This window comes from Pararge aegeria, chromosome 12 (assembly GCF_905163445.1).
Source record: "Pararge aegeria chromosome 12, ilParAegt1.1, whole genome shotgun sequence".
In the NCBI taxonomy this organism is placed as follows: domain Eukaryota; kingdom Metazoa; phylum Arthropoda; class Insecta; order Lepidoptera; family Nymphalidae; genus Pararge; species Pararge aegeria.
This window is the reverse complement of record NC_053191.1, coordinates 4,457,557-4,479,415: the sequence shown is the minus strand read 5'-3', so window position 1 is coordinate 4,479,415 and position 21,859 is coordinate 4,457,557.

The following is a 21,859-nucleotide window of genomic DNA, read 5'->3' as shown; positions in this document are numbered from 1 at the left end:
ATAAATGTGTTTAACAGATTCCTTAAACTTATGCATTGGTAGGTCCAAAATAACCTTAGGAATCATATAATAAGCGTATACCTACTCAATCCCACAAATGACTTCTGTACCTTTCGCAGACGATATGCAGATGACACTAATTTATGACCATTTCTTGTAAGTCGACTGTTTATGTCCACTTTTTGTTTATAAAGACTAATATGTTGTCTTACAAATACTATATTGTTATAAATATATTGTGAAGCTACAGTAAGTATGCCTATTTCTTGAAACTTCTCACGGAGGGATTCGCGTGATTTAAGTTTATATATTGACCGTACAGCTCTTTTCTAAGAACTTTTATAAGAACCAGAGTTACCGACATAGCTCAACGAGTCGGGAAACTGAACGTTGGACGTTGAAGGATGGACGTGGGGGTGCCAAGGTGCTGGAATGGCAGCTCCGCACTGGTAAGCGCAGCGTTGGTTGACCCCAACGAGGTGGACAGACGACATTAAGACTGTTGCAGGTGGCCGCTGGATCCAAGCGGCACAAAACCGTGAAATTTGGAGCTCCCTACAAAAGTACCTATGTCCAGCAGTGTACGTCTATCGGTTGATATGATGATGATGATTACAAGTTAATCCTTGACGGCAATCTAAACGACGTAAACGACATACCTAGTAATGAATATCACGTAGATATCGATTAGGAGTATGAGTTTAATATAGCCCCCTAGGTTAGCTAGCTACCATCTGAAACTGCAGCATCGCTTACCAACATTCGAGATTCAAGGGCTAGCTTTAGTAATTAAAAAAAAAATGATAGCCGCTACTTAGATTGGACCGATTAGAATCAACGAACTTTCGGCTTTCAATCCTCCCTTTTCCGTAGCTCTTTTAGGGGTTTTTTTTAATATAATTATAAATAACTCAATAAACGATGCATAAAAAAACCACACCCGGGGATCGTGGCAAAAAACTATTTCTCACATATCGAAAAACAACCGCAACTGTCAAAATATCCTAATCGATTAGTTTCTACGAAAAAATATCGGTAAAAATTGTAAAAAAATTGTAACAATAGGGAAGGAAGTTACACCGCAAGACGTTGAAATTACTGAGGCGCATCCCTAATTATACCGTATTGTTATAATTTTGTGGCGAGGCTCTCTTCCGAGGGATCTTTTGGAGTTACAACACTAGGTTGCGGGTTGTTGTTTTTGGAACTTAATTTCCGTCTTACAAATAAGGTTCTGAATAGCGATAAAAAAGGTTTGCCATAGACTGTAGACGCTATACTCAATGGCAAAGTTTCGTGTACGGAGGTTATATTTAAAATCACCACCTCCATTGTCAAGTAAGGTAACAGCAAATCAAACATCATTAAGTGGCTATTTAGCCTTAGCCACTTAGCATAGCCTTTGTTGTGAATACTGCGGTGGCTCGTTATAAAACCGTTCTATTTTTAAACGGGAACGAATTAAAAAGTTATAAATTATAATAATAATAATAATTGTTGACATAACTATTCCACATGCCGATAATCTGGTGAAAGCTGAAAAGGAAAAAGTATCTAAATACCTACTTGGACCTTGATCACGAGATTACCGCCATGTGGAGTGTTGAGTGGACCGTTGTTGTTCCGATCGTCGTTTCAGTCAATGGTCTTCTCGCGAAAAGCTTCGACCAACATCTCAAGAAGCTTTCGCTTGGTTGTTGGATCAAGGGTCGGATACAGAAGGCAGTAGTCCTTGAAACGGCGCGTATTGTGAGGAGGTTTCTCACTCTGGAGCCCTGACCACCGGTTGCTTGGGCATTCAAAAGCCCCGCAAGCGGAGGGTGGAAGTTTTTTTTTATAAATTTTTAATAGTGTTTTTTAATTTATTCTTAAGCATTGTTAATAATTAAAAAAGAAAAGAAAAATAATAAATGATAGAAGTAAAAAAATAATAAATATACTTCGACAATACACACATCGCCATTCGCCATCTAGCCCCTAGGTAAGCATAACTTGTGTTATGGGTACTAAGATGACTTATGAATAATTATATGGATAACATACATAAATACTTATAATATATAGATAAACACCCAGACACTGAACCACATTCATGTTCATCACACAAACATTGTCCAGTTGTTGGAATCGAACCCACCGTATTGGCTCAGAAAGCAGGGAAATCGGTTAGAAAAGTAGATATGACCTACATTGAACTGGCCATTTTTGTAGTGTGTTCAACTTTATTAAAACAGGCCATTGTTTTAGTCTAGTCATCTTGATGCGCAAGTGAAAGATAGTCAGTTCGTGGTAAAGGGGTGGAAGTGGATCCGACTACCTAAGATCTGATTGTTATACTTTTTGACTGTGAAAGTTAGTAAGCTCGCGAGTGTTAGCAAACAATTTGAGTTACATTAAATGTTCAAGCGGGATTTTATCGTTATTCTTATTATTAAACTACAACAACAATAGATACAATTAAATAACTAATTTAGGTGTGCAAAGGCGGTCTTATAGTAGCGATCTCTCCAAGACAACCTTTGGCGAAAGTAGTTATAATAAGGAACGAGAACATTTATTTGTTTTTCAGAAGGCATTAGAAAAAATGAATTTAATTTTTTTTTCATTTGTCAGGTTTCAGTTAGAAGTCCCTAAACTTTGCGGATTCGTAACTTTAAACGGCGCGTAACGTCGTTAGACATCACATAATATTTTTAGTTTCTTTAGGAATCTTATGTTTGGTGATAACGGGCATTAGATAACCAATTAATAAAATAATATACCTATATACTTAGCTTAATTATAAAAGTCACTTGAAACTTTGTGCGACTTATAATTATTGTACGGCATTCAACCTGTATTGTATGTATGTGTATTGTAACCTGTAAATTTGGGCTCCAGATTATTAAGAGAAGATGCAGAGTGTAGAAATGGTTACAAAACACCAATGTCCAGCAGTGCTCATACAGAACGTACCTACGCTTTTGATGATTTACCCGAAATTGGATTTTAAATATTGTGGAAACCCATCAACCCGTATTGTCGCAGCGTGGAGTGTCTTAGTTTAATCCCTCTCTGCTATGGCTATAATCGAAAATTTATAGGTTGAGGGTGATAACAGACAGATTCTAAAGCCAATGGTTATCCCTTAGGTACCTTTCCTCCAATCAATAATAATACCTAATAGCACAGAAGAAAGAACATACAGAAATCTCATTTAGCCATTATTGCATGCAGTGCATTCAAAATTCATTTATTTACTTGACATTTGGCCTAGTTTATAAGCACTTTTGAAACGTCAAGTCAGTCAGTTTGTAGTGACACTACCACCGGTTCGGAAAGCAGATTAAACCGAGAAGAGCCGTCAAGAAACTCAGCAGATTGCTTTTTTTTAACATCATTTTACAGTTTACAATCTTTTAAAATCACTATCTTGTGAGAGATGAGAGCTGAGCCTGCTTCCAAGCAGCCTTGTCGTTAAGAAATTCATCAATCGTATAGTAACCACGATTTATTAAATGTGTTTTAACTTATGCATTGGCAGGTCCAAAATTACCTTGGGAATCAAATTATAAAAGCATAAACTAAATTCCACAAATGAATTTTGCACCTTTCGCAGCAAAATTGCACCATTGTGTCCGAAAACAGTGGAAATGCCACGCGCACATCTCCCTTCACACCCACGGAATGAAGCTAGCTCACAAACTTTTCCCAACTTCCCCATTTTATGGTTGACATTTAGAACATTAGAGGTAAAATAATTACTGTCAACTGCTAAATGAATGAAGAAGAAACACTACTAAAGTGGAGTGGTTTTGGATGTTTCAATATAAGTCGTGTACACGGTTTCTGTACCTATGTTCTTCTTTTCTGTACCTAATAGATATATTATACTCTTCAATGTTCTTTCTTGCTAAAAATATTTCGCCATTATTTTGCGTTTTGATTTTTATAATGAGTACCTACTTACTCATATTGGTTTTCGCAATAGATAGTTACCTATTAGAAAAGCATAAAAAATAGGATCCGATATCGTGGTCGTTTTCAACAGGACTTTTTGACGACTTTTTAGATATGCTGTCATTATCTAGTATAATTAAGATTATACGAGTAATCTTTAATTCTTACCTAGGTATACCCACCGACCTTAATTATATACCACAAAAGCTGAGTTCATAAAACGCACGCTACATCGTGCGGTGCGTGGCTACACGGAGGCCGGCGCGTTTGTACTATGTATGTTATGTTATTTTGTGTTATGTTATGTTATGTTATGTTACGGTGAGAGTCGCGTATAAATAATGGAGCACGCCGCCACAACGCGCCTCGCTGCGGCCTAGGCGCCGCGCTTTGAACAGAGGTGCCGTAGAGACGACGTGACGCTAAAACTTATGTAAGTACATCTATCCAAAACGGTGCCATAATACTAAAAATACTATAAACATACGAAATTACATATAAAGCGAGTATGAAAAGTGTCTTTCACAGCTTTTTAAAAAATTGATTTATAAGTTCGCTCGATAAAGATAAAAAAAACATTAGGAAGTAAAGATCCTAAAATTTTAATCGAACCTTTCTAAATAAAGATTTTTTCGTCTCTAGTGATCCGTATGTTTTGTTCTGTCAATTAAACAATCAATTTGTTGACAGAGGAACCGACGATGATCTTAATAAAGACACCGATGCAGACACTTCACAGGGCCTCCCTCTAGGGCTCAAATCCTGGTGAAGCTTCTGCATTCTCCCCAACCGTATATTACTTATGGGTTTCTGATGTGTTACATCTATAGGCGGAAGGTAAACATAGAAAACATAACGCATTTAAATCATATTGTTGGCGTGGCAATACAGGCCGTGGCGACGCTTCGCCACGTTATATGATGGAATAGGTATATGTACTATAAGTAGTCTATAGGTAATAGCGTTTTAGACATGGCGCCACGATGCCATGCGCAAGTGACTGTGCACAATCTCTCTCGCCCCACTGAGCTCGCAAATAAACTGTCATCATTTTCTGGACAAAATTAGTAATATGTATTGTACTTTTTTAACATGTCATATTCAGTTCCTGTCACAATCTGTACTTTTGTGCCTATTATTGGTACAAAATAATTTCGATGTTTCACACCTGTCAGGCGTCTGATGGCTCACATCTTTTTTTATGTCTTTCCATGTTCGGTTTCTGAAAAACAGAGCAATACACATACCTCGTAAAGCTCGTTTTGCAGATACAGGACAAGTCTGAAATCCTGTTTTATAGCAAAAGGTCAAAAAGTCGACTTAGGTATAATCAGCATGGCTAAGATAACAGCCGCTCCATGAGCCGCGCTGTTCCACGGCTTGGGTGGCGCCCGCCGCCCGCCGCTATAAAATTCGGACAGCGGCGCGGAATCCCACAGATTCCAACTTAATATTAATTGACGATCGACTCACTCGCCAGTCGCCACCCCCCGGCCATGGTAAATACTTCTACTTGAATATTTTCACCGCGTTCCGGGCCGCATTTAAATCATATCAAGCTACAGACCGATGCTTAAACGTATAATCTTTGGTTTTTTATATTTAAATAAATATTAATAATCTGTGGTTTGGTAAATGTAATAAGATTAAAATGTTTAGCCTCTACAGAAGGACTGTTATTTATTCTGTGGTTAGGCTGCCGTTAAAATCACGTGGTAAGAGGTTACGATTAACCAGGGCGGCACGTAATTTGAGAGTTAATAAATACCTAATAATAATAAACAAATAATAATCATCATAATCATCACATCAACCCATTACCGGCCCACTAGAGAGCACGGGTCTCTTCCCACAATGAAAAGGGGTTAAGGTCCACCACGCTGGCCCAGTGCGGATTGGTGGACTCCACACACCTTAGAGAACATTATGTAGAACTCTCAGGAATGTAGGTTCCCTCACGATGTTTTCCTTCACCGTCGAAACAAGTGATATTTTATTTACTCAAAACCCACAACTTAGAAAAGTTAGAGGTGCGTGCAGGGATTCGAACTCGGCCCACCGAAGTTGAAGTCGAGCTCCTACCCAATGCGCTATAACCACTCTTTTTTGTCGTAATTATTTATAATAGTATCTAATAATAACATTATTATATATATAGTTTTAATATTAGTTATTTTACCATATAGTATTTTATTTTATTCTATATATGTACTGTTTTTATAATTTTTGTAATTATTAATATGTATGTATATTCTTAGAGTTTTGCGCACAGCTATAAGGATTCATATGTGAGCCAATTCCTCATAATGGTTGCCTGGAAGAAATCACTATAAGTGATAAGGCCGCCTTTGTTACACAATTTTAATTGTACCTTTGTTGTTTTTGTCTCTTTTTTTTTTTTTTTTGGATGGCGGTGTGTGTATTATCGTATATTTGTTTATTTATTTATTAAGTACGATGCTGCGTAGAAACCGAGTAGGCTTAAATGTAACTTTTTTATTTTTTTTCATTAATAGCCGCCACAATTTAACCTCCGATGCGTTGCCCACTTTTAAGGAATTTGTTTATCTGCCCCTTGAATAACCCTAGATTGTAATTTTGAGGAAACACATCGGATGGGAGATTGTTCCATAATTTGCAAGTGCGCGGTAGAAGTGATCTGGTATTTCGAATAGTACAAGAATACCAGGCATCCAGATGATGAGGGTGGACTATTCGAGCTAATCCCTCTACCATCTTAGACGTCATCACCTTTATCCACCAGGTGAGATTGCAGTCAATGACTAACCTGTAGTCGAAAAAAGGTGCGTTAAGTGCAAAGTAGCAAACTAAGGAATTTTGCAACTAACATTTCTTTAATCTTTCGTTAAGAAGAATATGAGGGATTATGCCAACGGTTTTTTTCGTTTGTTAAATTTTCTAAGGTTTACTATTCCTTAAACAAGAATAATATAAGGATTGTCAATTATCTTAATTTGCGTTCACGCTGGCTTGCGTTTGAAGGCTGCCCGCAAATATCATTCGCTTACAACGCAACGGGACGTGAAGTAACGGTGTTTTGGCTACACTTTGGATGCAGCGATTACCATGTAGGCAGTTGGGACAAAGGAGATATAGACTAGCGGTTCCGTGTGACTCTTTCCGCATACAATTTCTGGGCTATAACAAATAATAATTTCGTTTCAATGGTCAACCAATGACAAAAGGTCACTAATGAAAAGAGAATAAAATAAAAAAAATGTACTGAATAATTTCAATATAAATACATTACCTGTGCCTATAGGAAAGCTTTCAGTAGGTATCTATTACTTACTGTACTATTACGTACCTACAATTTCATCAACTTCTACTTCAACTTTTGTTTATGGCAACCGGGTCACTTTTAGGATAGCGACCATTCTGAAGATAGCACAGTATACTATAGTCTGAACAGAGTGGTTGTAATGTGCACGATGAGAAAAACACAACACATATAAACATCACAAAACAGTACAAAACATACAATTTACCACAGACTATAAATAGCAAACAGAAAAAACAGAAGCGGAGCAACCAATCGACAGATTAGAGTTTAATTGTTTGTGAATAAATAAATTTAATTTAGGAATATAGAACTTTTTTGTTTGTGGATGAAAGTTACAGAAGATATTTAAGATCTATAGGTTTAGGCGGCAATTTTATCAAATTCCATTTAGTACCTAAGTAGTTTCGGCGTGACAGAATAAAAAGCATCCGCACATCCATACATCCTCACAAACTTTCACGCTCAAGTACCCAGGTCCTTATAATATTAGCAGGATAAGTAGGTAACTATACCGACTGTAAATCTATATCAATCAATCCTTTTACTACTAACAAGTCTTAATGTATGACATCTACAATTTTCTTTATTGGCCTTTGAGTAGACAAAAATAGATACTTTTTTATGGAAATTTCGATAGATTAAATACTAAATAGTATCTAGACGTAGGTTCTTATATCTTTACTATATGGTCTTTGTGTGATCCAGTCAGTGTGTGAATACCTTACTTAACCTTACAAAAGATGTCCCGACATCAAGCCATGGGCATAACAATCAAATCAAATTAACCCATGTTTTTTTAAGCAGGTATCATTTTCAATCTTACCAAACAAAGTGCCTACCTTACAACTAAGTGATCAAGATACATTTGTAGTGAAATCGATAGCCGATGAAATGTATATAAAAAGAACCCAATTTAGAAAAAAAAGACATAAGATCCCATGTCACAATCATGTTATTTAACCGAAACAATGTAATGTGATCTACGAAAGAGGTTGGATAGAAAAATTAAAAAGTAATAAGTTCATCGGCGCGTGAATGCGACAGCTTTGTGGCGGTAAAAAAGAAAGGCGAGTTAATTTAAAAATGTAACGTTCCAAATTCGAATGTCTGTCAATAATAATCGGAATCGATTAGGCAGTTTATATTCCATGTTGTTATTAGCTTGGTACCATATATTAATTGTATTATTGTAGTAGGTTTATGGTTGGCGCCATATCTAGGTTTTCTTTTTAAATTAAAATTCAGGCACTTATGAGGCGTTCGTACCACTCAAGGGAGGTGAATGTCATCACTACATTCGTTAACTTAAAACTACAGCTAGATGGGTTCCAAACGCGGCGTGGTCTAAGAAGCGCCCACAATAAACTTTGTCCGGTGTTTTTTTTGTGTATTTAGCTATGTTAGAGCAATTCACAGCCAAGCTTTTTCATCATGCATGTAATCCTTAATATTATTATAGGAATTTTCTACCTAGCTATAGTCTTACCTATACCTAGGTAGAAAATTCCTTAAATGAATTAGGTACTAATTTTATGCACCCTAGTAAAGTTCACTACCAGTATATTTTTACTTCTAATATTAATATTGTTAGAGTCCACGTTCTTTTTAAATTTTGTTTTTTTTTTAGTTACCAAGTGTTAGCGTTATTTAACGTGTTAACATTATTTACGTTTATCATATTATTTATATATAATAAAATAAAATAATCAAAAAGCAGTTAGCCCTTGACTGCAATCTCACCTGATGGTAAATAATGATGCAGTCTAAGGTGGTACCGGGCTAACCTGTAAGGAAGTAAGGCAGTTATATTTAGCCCTAATCGGTTTCTACGCGACACAATACCGGAAAGCTTAATCGCTTAGCGGCACGTCATTGTCGGTAGGGTGGTAGGTCAAGCCACGGCCGAAGCCTCCCACCAGACAAAACATGGTAACCACTAGAACAACAGAGCACTGTTGTTGTTACAAAATGTAGGTACATAAGTAATTTTTTTCGTATTTACCTATTATAAAAGAAAACTTTAATTTACGTTTTTACTACCGAGACTATCGGTAACTATATCATAATCTTGTAATCCCACATCCACCAATAGTGAATCCGCCTACAAAGAACAGTGACTAGGTGTGAAATTTAACACCACCTATAACAATTGAAAACGAACTTTAGTACTCAAACTATAAGAAGTAATTTTACATAACACCTATCACACAATAGAGTGTTACGGACAAGTGATTTAACGTCTTATTCCTCAGCAGTAGAGTTCATTTAACATGAAACGAGTTATGAATAGCAATACGCTTATAGGCGTCAATTTTCACACCTCCTACTCACACTAGAATACGTACTTTGTTTTAAAGTGTTAAAGTATATTTTGGCTTGCAGCAGTTGGTTGCTTTGTAACATTTTATTATGTTTGGATAGAGGTGTCGTATTTCTCGCCTCTGGTGTGAAGGGTCATAATCCTGGCCTCTGATTGGCTGATCCCTCGTGTTGATTAATAGAGATTTTATCTATGTATCGACCCTGCCTTACTTACCTACATAATAGTATCTTCGTATCTGGAAGGAATATTTAAGGAAAACAAAACATGGGCAAGCCTAGTCGGACATACAGATTTACAGATATATCGACAGACGAACAGAAACACTCAGCCAGATCGCGATATATGTAGACAGAGAGACAGACGTTCAGAGAAACGAACAGATAGATGTAAAGACAAACTGACAAGCCGGAAATAAAATCATCAAATACCTACTTATCTACTATGGAACACAAATCAACGAATTTTTAGATAAAACAATTACTGTCAACTGCTAAGTTGAAAATAATTGTTGAGTGGTTTTTGATGCTTCAATATGAGTCATGTACACGGTTTCTGTATGTTATGAATTCTGTGTACATAACCTTAGAACGGCTCTATCAAAACTCCTACCGATAGGTCCCAATGATGATTATTATATCTTTAGGTAATTTACAGACAAAGCAGATGGGTCCACCATCACCTAGGTATAAACAGAACTTGTACTACAAAAATGGCTAGCGGGGGCTGAAAACCAGTAGGTACTGCTTTTTAGTATGCAGCTATACTGAGCCAGCTCACACACATTTTTACTAAAAAAAAAATATTTCTTTTTTATTCCAATACAAGTTAGCCCTTGACTGCATCACAAGGTGGTGACGATGCAGTCTAAGATGCGGGCTAACCTGTTAGGGAGTATGGTAGTCATACCCCTAATCGGTTACTACGCGACATCGCACCGAAATACTAAGTCGCTTAGCGGCACGTCTTTGTCGTTAGGGTGGTAACTAGCCACAGTCGAAGCCTCGCAGACAAAATTGATTATACAAATCTAACATTTTACACAAATGTGTTAAATTCAAATTCAAAATTCATTTATTTCAAGTAGGCCTAATTAATAAGCACTTTTGAAACGTCAAGTCAGTCTGTTTTTAGTGACTCTACCACCGGTTCGGAAGGCAGATTCCACTGAGAAGAGCCGATCTTTAGAATTTTTCTGTTTTGTGAGAGATGAGAGAGGAGTGGCCTGCTTCCAAGCAGCCTGGTCGTTAAGGAATTCATCAATCGTGTGATAATAAAGACGATTTTTCTTTCTTTCTTTCTCTTAAAACGCCTCCCTCAGTCCATAAACCAAAGGCGTAGTTTTAAACCATATATTATGCCTGTCATTAGTAGATACAACAATCACCACGTGCTTCAGACCGCCAGGATGATTACTATGGATTTCCCGTGGGTATGCCTACGTAACACACTGAAAAACATTCATGTTCACACAAACATTTTCCTGTTGTGGCCATCGAACCCACAACCTTGGACTCAGAAAGCAGGGTCGCCCACTGCGCCAATCGGCCGTCAAAGTGTGCTGCGTGGGACACAAGGCGGCACTTAGATATATATAGATAGATGTTAGGCAATGGTTTCCGATCAGCTGGGTTATCAACTTTTTTTTTAAATCTTTATTTAAAGAGCTTTGTCGTCAATGCCGACTATGCCGCTCTGTTAAAGCAACTAAATTAAACATAACTTACCGCTACATAATATAAAACAATTAATTTTTTTGGTAATTTGGATGATATGTTTCCTAAAACTATATTTTTACCGCCAATAGATTGGTATAATACAATTTGTATTAAAAATGGAACGTGTCATGGACTCATTCCGAATACATTCCATCAAAATATAGAATACGTCTTCCACCACACCACATTCTGTGCAGTTTGGTGTTGAAGCATTTCCCATTAAATAGGCGATTATTTATTTATTAATTAAGCTACACTATCGCATTAGGTTTAAGAATTCTTTAATGATAGTGTTATAATAAGAATATAAATAAATAAAAAACACTTGGTCGGCAAATTCTTAATTACAAGGTTGCTTGGAAGCATCCGGCTCCGCTTTCAGCTCTCACAAGATAGAAAATTGAATGTTAAAATGTGAAATGTAAATTTCTTGTCAATAAAGTTTCTTGCCGGCTTCTTTTCGGTAGAATCTGCCTTCCGAACCGGTGGTAGAGCCACTACAAACAGACAGACTTGTCGTTTCAAAAGTGCTTATATTAGGCCTACTTGAAATAAATGAATTTTGAATTTTGAATTATCACTATAAACAAAACTTAGTCCGTAACAAGTTTAATATACTTAACCCAACCAGGCTGATGTTCGTGACAGAGTATGAGTTTACCATTCCTTCATCGCTCGAGCAATGGGCCCCTTATCTTATAGACTGAACGTGACCGTGGAATATTTAAAACGTGACATACTCTTCTGACGCGGTCGGTAGATATGGATAGGTGCTTTACCGTCAAGTGCGTATCGAAACACTAAAGATAGGGTTCTGTATAAATCATATCTCTATTTATTTAGTGACAAGGCAGATTGGAAGGAGCCAGCTTCGCTCTCATCTCCCGAAAGATAAATGTTGATGTTGGAATGAGGCAACCAATGAGTTTCTTGCTGGCTCTTCTCGGTAGAATCTGCCTTCCGAACCGGTGGTAGAGTCAAATTCAAATTCAAATTCAAATCTTTATTGCAGGTTAACAAATTTGGTCTTATACATAAAACATAACAAGTTACCTACGTGCTACAATCTGCCATTCTATGGCATGCAAATTATAATAACACCTTAATTATAAAATAATTTTTCCAATTTATACAAAATGTCAGAAAATTAAGGTATCAAAAATTGTGAAATTAAATTACAATGTCAACTTAAAATTAAATAATGTAAAGTAAACCAAAATATAAACCTAGAAATACAATAATTTAAGCCTTTGATTTTAGATAGGTACTTAAGTACCTATATCCTTTTAAATAATTTACCAAATCGGTTTATTCATAACGGAGTTCAGGGAAAACAAACATAGAAAAATACAAACGTCAATCGGACGTCAAACGTCAACCAGAGACCTTTTTTCAGTCGGTCAAAAATTTATATTGCAAGAGATTTATTTATATATGTGTTATATATGGGTATAATGTGCATTTTCCTCTTTTGCTTCGACCACTTCAGGAACTCTAGATCTGAAGTGGTCGAATCTGAAGCTGTTTTTGACCATTATTAATAATTTTATAAAGGGCAGGCCTCTTACCATATTTTTTTTACAAAACACTACAGCCACCTATAACAACTATATAAGTTGAAGTTTCTAGTGAGGTACAAAATAATTTCCTAATTCCAAACCCAACTTTGACCGTGAGACATACGTTTCTAAAGCGCCTATCTCGAATTCCCACATAGATTCCCCGTTGTAAGTCATGCTTGGGACAACCGGGGGGATCAATTTCAGTGGGTGTAATCGCCTTACTGGACCCTAGTTAGGCTTTTTGAGTATTGTGTATCTGATTAAAACGTAGTAGAATGGGTTTTGATGTAGACATGATGTGTTTTCGAACCTCTTATGCATTTTTGTCATCCTGGTACTTTTTTAATTATTGAGTTGGATTGTCAAACTCCCTTGACTTGGTGACTGATGTCACCACCAGGGAAGAGGGGTGAGAAGTGCCTTGTTTGTGAGAGGTCTCGGGTTCGATCCCCCGTAGAGGCAATTTCTGAATTTTCTCTGGTCTGCCCTGGTGGGAGGTTTCGGCCTTGACCAATGTTACCGTCGTACCAACAAAGACGTGCCAACGAGCTATTAATCGTTTCGGTAGGAAATCGCCTAGAATTCGATCAGGGGTAGTCAAACTGCATCATCGCTTACTACCAGGTGAGATTGCATTTACCATGTGTCTGATGTGACTGATCTACTAGTCGTATGAAAAAACAAAAAAATACTCCAAAAGGTACACCCACCCAAACCGACAGTGGCAAAGCACCCAACTTAAATTTTCGCAGATCCCAGTAAGTTAGGGCGGCCGGAAAGGCGCAGGGGGATCAATATAAGGGGGGTATAATCGCCTTACCGGACTCTAGCGAGGCTACTTTGATATTGTGTGTTTCATTTTGCTGTTCCATTTTGCTTGTGACACCTCCTATTCACATATAATTGCCTGGTACTTTGATATTGAGTGAACTCAAAGTAATGTGGACTGACAAATGATGGAACCGTAAAAAGTTTAATAGCACCTCAACTAACAATTAGCCTGGGACTTTGGTTTAAAAAAATTAAATATAGTTAAGTTTATTTTTAATCGTTAGATAACATTCGTTTCACCTATAAATACAAGCAGCGTAAAGGACGATTTGACGATTAAAAAAACTGGCCCATTGAACAAGGTTAATTGAAAAATAAATATCTTAAAGCATCCTTTTCTTGTTATTTTTCACATTGCTGCTTGTATTTAATATGGTTTATTTAAAGAAAAAGATCGTCATCCATCTTATCCTACACAATAGTCAGTAGTTAACTATGATAATTCTCTCATAAAACAGTCGAATGTCCGGCCGGAACGCTGTGGCTGTGAGATATTATACTCAGATGCACATAAAAGTGGATATCGTAAATCCAAACTGTCCGTGATGGCGCAACTATAAATCTAAATACACATGTATGAAGTAAACAAGCTTTTAACCAGGGAATTCACTTGATTGAAAGGGTAAATATTCAACATTGTACCTACTTATAACTTTATGTTTTCTTACATAATGCGTATGTTTAAAAGAAAACAAACGAAATAACTGATTGTCTTAAGGTAGTTTAAAATTCACCAATTTATAACTACGAAATGTTAAGTTTAAAACAAAAGTCGATATGCGGGATACAATGGGCACAAAATTGTTAAAAATCGTTAAAACCCACCAGTCAGCGTTGGTGCAGCATGGTGATTATATGCTCTTAAACCATCTCTCCTGTGCCCAGTGGGAATTTAATAGATTGACAATGATAGTATAGAAGTACATAAGGTATGTTGATTCACAAGGAGCAGAATTTAGAACAGTGATTAATGTTTAATCGCAGACGATCTCACCTCACGTCACATCGCACCATTTTCACAACTGAGCTACCCAATGAATTATAAAGGGCAATGTCAGTAACATCTATATATATATATACCTACAACGTGTAACCGAATTGCAAAATACTGTTGAAGGGTGCATAAGTATATTTCATAAGGAATTACCCTGTAAAAATATTAATTCAAAAGTAGCATAATTATTTTTGCATACAAACTAATTCAAAACATTTTCAGTGTTTACTTATGACAACCCTATTGAAGATAAAGACCGACACGCGCATAGTACCTACGCTACGCGACGTGTACCTTTATAATAGATTAAATAAGTCACAGGAGTCACTTGATTTTAATTTTGCATATTATGATGTTGTCGCTGTATCTTATTTCTTTCGGAAAAAAATATTGTGGTTCACTTAAAAACTATTAGCGTTTCGGATTAACAGATAAGTCTCAGAGACAGTAAATAAGTACCTCTCAATCCCGTAAAGTAATATTTCATTTACACGTTGTACATCGGTGTTTTCCTTAACCGTTATAGCAGGTGATATTTAATGTCTTAAATTTTTAAAACGCACATAATTCCACACATTTGACGACCGCCCTGGCGCAGCGGTTAGCGCTGTGGATTTAAGTGTGGGGTTCGAATTTTTTCTGGTCTGGTCTGGTGGGAGGCTCCGGCCGTGCCTAGTTACCACCCTACCGACAGCTAGGCGATTTATAACTGCCTAACGGGCGTAATATAATCGCCTTGCCCCTAACAGGTCGGTCCGTTACTATCTTCATCATAACTTACCATCGTGAGTGGTGAGATTGCAGTCAAGGACTAACTTGTAGTGGAATAAAAAAAATCGGCGCTGCCTAAAGAGATTGTTATTCCGATTAAGTGTTTGTGCTAAATTGTGTTTTTGTCGAACGGAAAGTGTTCTTTGCATGGCCTGCGAAGTGTTGCTATTTTCATTGGCGAGGTGTTTAATAAGTGGGTAATTCGTTTACAATAAGTGGGCTACCTAAATGATGAAGTGGATGATAATGAAGTGGAAATAAATGATTTTTTAATTTGGAATTTTTGATTTTTGAAAAAAAAACCTTTTGAATTATTTTCTCATATCGCTTAAACATTAACTTACTTTTCAGCTTCAAAAGTATTGCATCTCACATACAGACTACAATTTTACTATACCTACTTGAAGGCATAGTTGCCAAATAATAGAGCTGGAAACTCGTAATGTTTACATCCTTTGCCAAATTATTTGAATATGCAAACGAATTTAGTGCCCTAAACTGAACTTTGTATCTATCTAATACATGCTAAATTTGCTTCGCCATATTTAAAAGTGATAAATTAAAAGACAGTGATATCCTAGGGGTTCAAATTTCTGCTTCTTTTTCGGAGACTCGACTCGCACCTCTAACTTTTTGGAGTTTTGTGCGTTATGAAAGTTGAATAAATCTTGGTTTAACGGAAAGTAAACATCGTGAGACAACCTGCATTTCTGTTACAGAATAAAAACATTCAACAAACATACAAATAGAATCCTCATTCAGCCATTATTGCATGAAGTGCATTGTGTCCTAAAACAGTGAAAACGCGAAATGTTGCTACGGTACGAACTTTTTCTCATTTTGCCCATTTTATGTTGAGCGTTTAAAACATTAGAGGTAAAATAATTACTGTCAACTGCTAAATTGAATTAAGATTTAATTCTGTGGTCTGAGATTCTTCCAAAATGTTCTCAAAGGCAATAACTGTCGGTCAATTTGATAAAAATATTTCAGTTCTTGTTTTTGTCGGGTTTGTTCGGTATGTAAAAATTTATATTAAAACATTAAAACTAAATATTTGAATTTAGAACACAACAAACGGTCCTAATTCAAAATCTAATTCTGTCCGTTCCGAATGGCCATGCAAGCTAGAACGCTATAGGTAGGTGTGTCGGTACAGTCGCGTACAGACCACAAACGTGCGGCGGAATGTGGGGGAGACTCACCCTCTGTGACGTCCTGTCACTGACAAATGGCCCGGAGGAGAGCTCGACCCGAACACCCTCTTGAGACTCGCGGTGTGGTAACATGTATTTCTTGTCTTATTTTATGCGACAGTATTTGAAAGAAAAAAAAATCCTAATCACTGTCACACATTGACACTGACCTGTATAACCTGTATTTTATTACCTCTGGACAGGCTACTGTCCGTTTTAATTTGGTATCCAATTAATAAACGCCATTTCGTCGCTGTAAGTGTGGCGTTTATTTATTTACTTAGTACCAAAAAAAATAAGAAACATTTTTGATCTATTTTTAATTTACAAATTACTAAGTTCATTTTTAAGTTATAACTAAAGATTGATAAGTACCTACCTATACCTATCTATGTAAAACTATTACCCTACTCATATTTTCAAATATATAATCAAGAATTACCAATTGCTTGGGTACCTACCTACTCAAAAACCCAAGCAACCGATAAAAGTGTTTTGTGTTTTTTATGTGATTTTATATTTATAAGTAATATTAATTAACTAGGTACTAAGCACATTAAAAAAAAATGTTGATATGCTCATCTTATGGCGTACTTTTTTTTATCTTTATTTATTTGGGACTGTTATCCAACACGGATAAACAAAGCCCCATCATCCCTCAAGTAACTAGGTTAATAACAAAAAACTTAATTATTACAATAATATACTTACTATAAGAGAAATGTAACAGATATAATCTGTTATTGCTGCCTACGCAAAAATATCTCATCAACAGACCTACAACCTTCTGTGGTCGGTTGAGAGACAAGCCTCGTTAGAGCACCTACGTCAAATCTGTTGATGCTATACCTCCGCATAACATCTAGTCGCTCCAAATTGTATCTGCTTCATTCCACCAGTACATGCTGGATATTATCTATAGTACTACAAATATCGCAGTTGAATAGCGTACTTTGAAAACGTAAAGTTGGTCTGTGTGCACTGAAACATGTCTATTCACTCTAAACTTAAAGGTACCTAGACCAATAACAGGATATATACCTAAGTCACATTAGGGCGCATGAGCGAAGCCCTAACATGTAATTTAATGTAAAAAAAAAAAACAGAACAAGTCGCTGTTGCTGCACGCGGCAGTGAATCAATGTTTTTTTAAAGGTACCTACGTAAGTTATGTGATGTACGTAACACAGATACCGAGAAGACGTTTAACACATTAGCGGCCTATATCAGAAACGTGGATAAAAAATATTTCAATAAAGTCTTTTTATACATATAATTTTCTCCGAAGCACCCTAACCAGACCGCACGCCGAGTCAGGAGGGTGCTATAATTTCATAGGACGGGCGTCGGTCGTCGCTTATCTCGGGCGCTGGCTGCAGGCGCCGCGAACATCGCCTCTAGACCACCCCACTCCCCTCTCCCAGCCCGACACTAGGCCACCCACCACCCAGCCATGGATATTGGAAATTTTGGTACAGACCGCATACTTTAGCATCGGATCTATCTGGGGCTTTTGTCACTTGTGTGCTTAGTGAAAAAAGTACAGTCTTTATTGAAGCGAAAGCTTCTTCGTTCATGAATCTTGAATTAATCCTCACAAAAGCTGAAACTGGTAAGCGAGGTGCTTTTATATCAGAAGTACCTACCTACCAAAAAAAATTATAATCAAAAAGTTTTAAAATCATGTGTGTAGATAGTTTTTTGTCACTTTCTATATACGTTTTTTGAGCCCGAATTGGCAGGAGCCTCTCCTCTTATCAGAACACTCTTTACTCGGTACACAGATGATATTTCCGATCAGAAACCAAAATTTGGCTCAAACTTTTTGGATAAATCGCGTATAAATTTCTTTGCACATACCTACCTGTTTATCAAATTAAGTGTTTTATCTGAGGCTAGGGTCATATATCATAATATAAACAATTCATTAATTTATTTTATTCACAAACTTTATTGTGCACTAATACATTGAAGATGTTTTGGTGTACATTAAAGTTCAGGTATTAACAGGAATAAAAATTTACAAATATTAAGCAGATTTATTAAGCAGCACAAAAGGTGGCCTTATTGCTTACAAGCGATCTCTACCAGGCAACCTATCACAGCGAAACTACAAAAGCGAAAATTACTGCGTTATCAAACTGAAAACATAGATATTTAAAGATATAATGTTGTATCAACTTACTACATTTGTAACTGAAACAAGATTTTTTTTTTTAATGTTTGGTTTTTAAAGTATTATTTTTCAGCATTCCAGATGCAATTAACTCTTCACTAAATTACACTGAAATCGGTTCAGTACTACAAAACAAATGTTATGATGAATCCCGTAGGAACCCTTTTTTTGCCGGAATAAAAATCTAAATAGTCTCCTAGGTCCGCTCGGGTATACGAGCTATCTCTGTGCGATTAAGATGAGTCGAACATAGGTAACAAACAAACATACTGAAACAATTTCAAATATTGGTATAGACTAGGTTCAATATTCGTCAACAATAAGAACTAAAGCTACGCTTCAACTTAAAAAACTAAAGGCACCAGCTAAAATAAAGATAAAGTAAACAGTGTAGCACGCGAGTGCCTACTCGTACGTATTCAGCCCTGCGCGAGACGTTGAATAATGTGACAACGCATTACCTACGCCCTACGAGGAGGTACGTCAGCCTAAACATCTACCGTTGACGTGCAGGTAGGGAATAAGAAAAAAAATAAACACTGAAAAACTGAAAACTAACTTTCGTATGATGAACTTTCGTTATTATTATGATGATGATAACATTACTTTTAAAAGTACTGTTTGGAACATGTTGTTTGGAATATTGAGGACCACGTCAACGATAAAAATGATTGTAAATTAATGCATGTTACTTTCTTTAATAGTTAAAATGACAATGTGAGATAACAAAAAAAAAACGACCGGCTAAATTTTTTGTAAGCTTCTTCTTAGACCAGGGCGCGTTTTGAACCCTCGTAGCTTTAGTTTTAAGTTGACGAATTTAGTTATAGCCATCAACTCACTACTACGTCATATTTAACATGTAATGTACGCATCAAAGTTTGGACATGATGATGATAACACCCGGCTAAGTTTGTTGTGGGCTTCTTCTTAGACCAGAGCGCGTTTGGAACCCTCGTAGCTTTAGTTTTAAGTTGACGAATTTAGTTATAGCCATCAACTCACTACTACGTCATATTTAACATGTAATGTACGCATCAAAGTTTGGACATGATGATGATAACACCCGGCTAAGTTTGTTGTGGGCTTCTTCTTAGACCAGGGCGCGTTTGGAACCCTCGTAGCTTTAGTTTTAAGTTTACGATTGTAGTTATCGCCATTACTACTCACTGTTATGTACACATTTTGTATATAATAACGCATCAAAAGTGCTATCTATGTGCCTATTTGAATAAAGAAATATTTGACTTTGACTTTAACAGTACTTTTAAAAGTACTTTTTTCATCGTCACCATCATCATGTCAATCTATGGACGTCTACTGCTGGACATAGGTATCTTGTAAGAAGTTCCAAACACCACGGTCTTCTTCTGTTCCTGGGCCTGTCTCCGTAATAAGTTGGCCCGAACCATCCGTTGTAAGTGTTGTCGCTTGGCGGCTCCTCGCTGTGTCACTCCAGCCAGCCGAGCTCACTCCAGAAGCTTATCAGGCCGCCCAGGTCGCCGAGTGCATCATGAAGTATTGCTGCAGCCAAGCTGTGCTGCACGTTTTTCTGCCACTCCATTGCATTGGAGCATTACGTGTGTCGGTGTTTCATCTGCCTCCATGCGTGCTCTGCACAGAGGACTATCAGTTATATCTAAAACGGAGAGGTGATTGGTTAATGGGCAGTGCCCTGTTATCATACCTACAACTGTCCTTAGTTTAGCCCGGCTTAGTTGCAGTACACCACGGTCTTGTGCCGCTTTGGTCCAACAGCTTCTCATTGAGTCATCCGTCGACCTCTTCGGGGGCTACTCAGAGCTTTGAGCCCCGCCCAATGTCTCTTTAGCTTCGTTATGCTTTGGGCTATGTCGGTAACTCTGGTTCTTCTATGGATCTCCTCATCCCTTATAACTTAAAATAATCCAAGCATAGCTCTCTCCATCGCCCGCTGAGTGACCCTGACTATGATATCTATTACCTATTAAATCTTAATAAGTTCGTTTGAAAAGGGGTTACACAGCCAATAAAGTATTTTATTTACTCACATTAGAAAAATGGTAATTTAATAAATAAGCTTTTATTAGCTTTTGACGTATGTATTTTAGTATGTACTTAATGGAATCTTTGAACATGATTTTGACCCCCTAAAAAGGTCGGATTAACTCGAAATTTGGCATACTTATTTTAAGTAACATTTGCCGTAACATATTTCAGATTATATACAAACAAAATATTTACACGTGTCAGTAAGTGTATACGTGTAAATTTATATTACCTTTATATAATCCATTTTTTCCACTATTGTAAACCGTGACTATAATTGACTATAAATCACAGAATTAAGAACATACAGAATCCGTGTAAACGACTAATATTGCAGCATCAAAAACCACTCCACTTAAGTAGATTATTTTCTCGAACTACTTACCATTTCTGGAACAGTTGGTTAGTCACTTCATTCTTTTAGCAGTTAATTAGAGGATAGTAATTATTTTACCTCTAATGTTTTAATGTACATAAAAACTGTTGATTTACAGACGGTACATTGTGTAAATATATACAGAATTTTATTAATTTTTTTGGAATAGGATAGAACAAATTTTAAATTATTATTGACAAATTGGTTGGTATTTTTATTATTGGTCGCTGTAGCAATCGCAAACAATCCAATCTAATTTAAGACACAGGACTGTATGAGTAAATAGTCGAAGCTTTTTTTAACCGCAGAAATAAATAACTGAACTGGATTTGATGAAACATAACAAATTAGGTGAGACTTTCCAAAGAATGTTGGAACAGACAAGGAAAATAAAAAGTCGGTACGTAATTGATAGTAAAAATGCAATAAAAAATTGTGTTAATAAAAATAATATCCCGGATTATTCAGTCCCATCAAAAATATTAGCACTCAAAACGAATTGGACAATATAAGGGCATTGGTAGTATAATATCGAAGGTACATTAACAATTTTTGTCCACATGAAGATGGTCATAATATCAGAAAACGCTGGCACTGTGACTTCCATCGAAACCTGCCAAGAGTGAGAGGTTCATGCGGGATGT